This window comes from Mandrillus leucophaeus, unplaced genomic scaffold (genome assembly GCF_000951045.1).
Source record: "Mandrillus leucophaeus isolate KB7577 unplaced genomic scaffold, Mleu.le_1.0 Scaffold75, whole genome shotgun sequence".
Lineage (NCBI taxonomy): Eukaryota > Metazoa > Chordata > Mammalia > Primates > Cercopithecidae > Mandrillus > Mandrillus leucophaeus.
The window spans coordinates 1551494-1556377 of record NW_012108141.1 but is presented as its reverse complement, the minus strand read 5'-3'; positions in this window follow the sequence as shown (position 1 = coordinate 1556377).

Here is a 4884-nt window from a genome sequence, read left to right as displayed (position 1 = left end):
CTAGACACAGAGTGCTGATTGGTGCGTTTACAATCCTTTAGCTAGATACAAAAGTTCTCCAAGTCCCCACCTGTCTTAGAAGCCCAGCCGGCTTCACCTCTCACCAGCACTCACTGCAGGACTCTGTGGCACCTAGCCTGGGCACTCCAGAAGCCCAGAGGGAGCTCGTTCCCTGATCTATCCCAGCAGGCACCTGCCAGCTGTGCCAAGTGCAGGTCCACTGAGCCCACACCCACCTGGAACCCCTGCCAGCCCGACAGTGCTGCACACAGCCCCAGCTCTCACCTACGCCTCCCCCTCCACACCTCCCCACAAGCAGAGGGAGCCAGCTCCTGACTCGGCCAGCCCTGGAGAGGGCCCCCCACAGTGCAGCGGCAGGCCGAAGGGCTCCTTGAGCATGGCCAGAGTGGACACCAAGGCTGAGGAGGCGCCAAGAGTGAGCGAGGGCTGCTAGCATGTTGTCACCTCTCAATCCCACCTCTAAATAGGACACCCCAACTGCCGTTGGAAATTTGGCTGATGACTGCTCTAGCTACTTCCTGCTGGATAGAGGCAAAGAAGGGGCCCTGCAGTTGTAGCGTCCTCCAGAGGGGAACTCTTTAGGCCAGTGGAAGGGCCAGTGGGTTGGTCCAGGGGTCCTTGGTAGAAGTTGTTAGTTGAGCTCATTTGGAGTTCCATTTGTAAGACCATCTGTAGCTTGATGGCCTTGATTCTGGAGGAAACAAATTTGACAAGAAATTTAAAAATACAGGGTCCAAAGGCGAGTAACAGCAAGATGGTTGCCATGGGACCTAGAAAGGGGAGAAACCATGTTGTCTAACTTCAGAGGTTGGTATAAGAGTTTGAAAGGCGTTGTTTGATTTCAGAAGCCTTTTCCTGTAAATGCTGGGCGGCATTTCATACTATCCCTGACTGGTTAGTGTAAAAACAACACTCTTCCCCTAAGACGGTGCAGAGTCCTCCTTTCTCAGCAGTGAGGAGGTCTAGGCCTCTGCGGTTTTGGAGAGTCACTGCTGCTAAAGAGTCTCTTTGGGATTGTAAAGTAAGGATAGACATCGTTATTTCTTGCAAACTGTCTGAGAAATCCTTTGAGAGTGTGTGGTAGTAGGATAATGAAGTAGATAAACTGGCTATTCCAGTTCCTGTAGCAGTAGCCATTCCTAACCCTATAAGTAGGGGTATTAGTTGTATGGCTCTGCGCTGATGGACTTGAGCTTTGAGGGTACTGATAAGGTCTGATTTCCTGGGGCAATGCTAGTGTTGGACTTAAAAGGACTAAGGTGCAGGTGTCTGTCCAGTTAGTGGGGAGACAGATATAGGTCGACTTTCCACATAAGAAGAATATACCTTGGTTGGGTAGACAGAACTGGTTGTGTATGTTAAAAAGGTGTGTGAATTTGTTGTTTTCATTTCCCCATACTCCTAGAGTACTTGCCAAGGGAGCTCCAGTGAGCGGCTAGAAAGGGGTGTCGGGAGCAAACTGAGTGGCTCCCTGTGTTCTATTTTCCCGTTAGAGAAAAAAAGTTTACAAACCTTTAGCTAGACACAGAGTGCTGATTGGTGCATTTACAATCCTTTAGCTAGACACAAAAGTTCCCCAAGTCCCCACTAGATTAGCTAGACACAGAGTGCTGATTGGAGCATTTACAATCCTTTAGCTAGACACAAAAGTTCTCCAAAACCCCACCTGACCCAGAAGCCCAGCTGGCTTCACCTCTCACCAGCACTCACCGCAAGATTCTGTGTCACCTAGCCCGGGCACTCCAGCAGCCCAGAGGGAGCTCGTCCCCTGATCAAGCCCAGCAGGTGCTGGCCAGCCACCGCCAAGTGAGGGGCCCCAAGCCCACACCCACGTGGAACCCGAACCAGCCACGCGCAGCCCTGCCTCCTGCCTGCGCCTCCCGCTCCACACCTCCCCATAAGCAGAGGGAGTCAGCTTCGGCCTTGGCAAACCCCAGAGAGGGGCCCCCACAGCACAGTGGCGAGCTGAAGGGCTCCTGGAGCGTGACCAGAGTGGACCCTGAGGCCAAGGAGGCACCGAGAGTGAGTGAGGGCTGCTAGCACGTTGTCACCACTCAGCAACACCCATGAGTTACTGCCCCTTTCCATGGCACTGACCCAGTGACACAAAATTTACTAGAACTTCTGCATAAGTCACCCCTTAATCTGCATGCACTTACAAATGGGTATAAATATGACTGCAAAACTGCCCTGGGGTACTACTCTCTGCCTACAGGGTAGCCCTGCTTTGCAGGAGCCGTCACAAAGCTGTAACGCTGCCTCTTCAATAAAGCTGTTTCCTTCTACCTCTGGCTTGGCCTTGAATTTTTTCCTAGGCAAAGCCAAGAACCTTCACAGGCTAAGCCCCACTTTGGGGCTCGCCTGCCCTACATCAAAAGCAATCCTGATGGCATTTTGATCTTAAGACTTCTAGCCTCCAGAAGTAAATTTCTGTTGTTTAAGCCACCCAGTCTGATATTTTGTTATGGGAGCCCTAGCAAACTAGCAGACCTCCTCAAATAATTTTTCAAATAACATGAGGTAACATTTATAGAATAAGTAGCCTCTTTAAACATTTTTCATTTTTAATCAGGAACCTAGAAACTCCATTGTTGACCACGGTTTAAATGTATCACACACCAATTGTTCAGTAGCAGACCCCACACAGCCTACATATCCTTTTGGCTAAGCTGTCTCTTGTGGACACGTGCTGCCCACAAATCCCTGCAAGGCACTTCCTCACTGCTTAGGTGGACACTATCCTTTGTGATGAGACCAGTGTTCAATATAAGGTGCTGCTGTTTCCTAATTGTCCAAAAGTTGCTGCTGTTTTGCAGGGTGCCAGAGTAGGAGTGGGTTCTGTGCAGAGGTGGAGCTAACGGCCTTCCCTCAAATCTGTGCCACACTGTGTCATCTTGACCCCAAATCAATGCTGTTATGTTCAGAGGCCCCCAGTGTCTCTTAAAACACTGACATCAGCTTCTGGTGCTCACTGCCAACTATGGAGGCTCAAATTCAACCCAGGGGGCTGGCTGGTGGTGGTGGTCATGGGAGGTACATGCTAGTTCATTTCTTTTCTTCCTTTGCACCCAAACTTCCAGCTAAACTTTTTCTTCCTCCTCCAATTAAAAACTACTCTTCCCCCAATAATAGTGCTCATCTGAGTCTCAGCTCAGCCAGTCTCCATGCCCCATCACTCTTATAACCAATGTGAGTCACCGAAAGACTGTTGTTAGTGTGGGAAAACGGGAATGGGATTTCATTTTTAACTTATCCTCAAGGGCATGGATACATCTGAGATTAATTTTTTGTGTTGTTTTCAACAATGCTTTTTAAATATTGTTCTTGAAATAATATCAAACTCTAGAAGAGCTGCAAGAATAGTACAAACAACTCCCATATACACTTTAGTCAAATACGTCAACTAGAAAAACATTTTGCCACATGTCGTTTATTACTTCCTATCTATCTATAGGTCTATGTATCTATGTGTCATATATATGCACATATCTGCATATATATGCATATTTTTCCTGAATCTTTTGAGATTTAGTTGCAGAAATCATACTTATTTACCCTCAAATGCTTCAAAATCTGTTTCCTAAGAACAGGAATATTCTGTTACACAATCATGAAATTCAGAAAGTTTAACATTGACAGAATGCTATTACCTAATACATGGTCCAAATTTAGAATTTGCCAGTTGTCCTAGTTATGCAAAAATGTCCTGTCCCTCCCCTTCTGACCTCCAGGATCTAATTGGAGGTCACGTATTACACTGAATTGTCATGCCACTTCAATCACCTTTAACCGCTGTCTTCCATGACATCTACACTTTTGAAGATGCCGGTTTTGCAAATGTTCCTCAATTTGAGTTTATTTTTGACTATTAGATTCAGGCTATGTGTTTTGGGCATAATTAGAACTTTAGACTTACAATACTATTGTTGTAATTCCTGCCTCAAAGAAAAAAAATGCATTGAAGAGTTATTATACCCTTCCCACAGACTCCCATTGCTTCAAACACAGCTAGTTGAAAGGAACTCATTTGAGGAACTAATTCACTTGGAGGTATTAGTTGTTCCACATTATCCTTCTAATTCAATAAACCTGCTAGGAATCTCTGTATTTAAAAAGCAAACTTATGAATCCAAAGGAATGATGCAAATTTTTCTGAGTCACAAAAGCACATACTTCCCTCCCCACAAATAAGCCTTTTGCACTCCTAGGCCTATACTTTTAATTGCAGGTGCGGGCTGCTTCTCATATTCTATGTGTGTTCCAGGGTGAGGAATAATGAAATTTTACCTAGAGCTATGTTGAAAAGGCCCTTACCCTGAAACTCTATAGGAATAGCCTGCCTTCTATAATACATACAGTGATTAATGCATTGAAGCTGTTCATCCATCATTAGTTTGTCTCAGTTTACCTGAGGCTTACATATTACTTAGCGAGTCCTTCAAGGACTAGATTTCAGAACAATTAAATTTTGAATTGCAAAAGTCCTAACATTTGGGAAGAGAAAGCCCAGTCAAAGGCAGGTTAGTTTTTGGCCACTCTGTAAACATGGCTTCCTGTTTATGCCACTTATCTTGCCTGACACCGAGTACCTAGGTGAGTGGTGACATGCCAGAATAAAGGAGGAGAGTCAGAAGGGGAGGTGGGTTTCAAATACAAACCTTTATCTGTCTTCAAGTTTGCCCGAAGCTGGCCCTTTTCTGGTATGTCCCCATCAACCAAAAAAAGAGAGCAGGTAGGGTTTATTTCAAAATATAGTTTTGTTTTGTTTTTCTGATGACGTTTTCAAGTAGGTTTTTATTGAAGCCTGTAAATTTGAAGCAAAAATCTGTTCTTAAAATGAATATTTTCTAGAACGTGAATTAA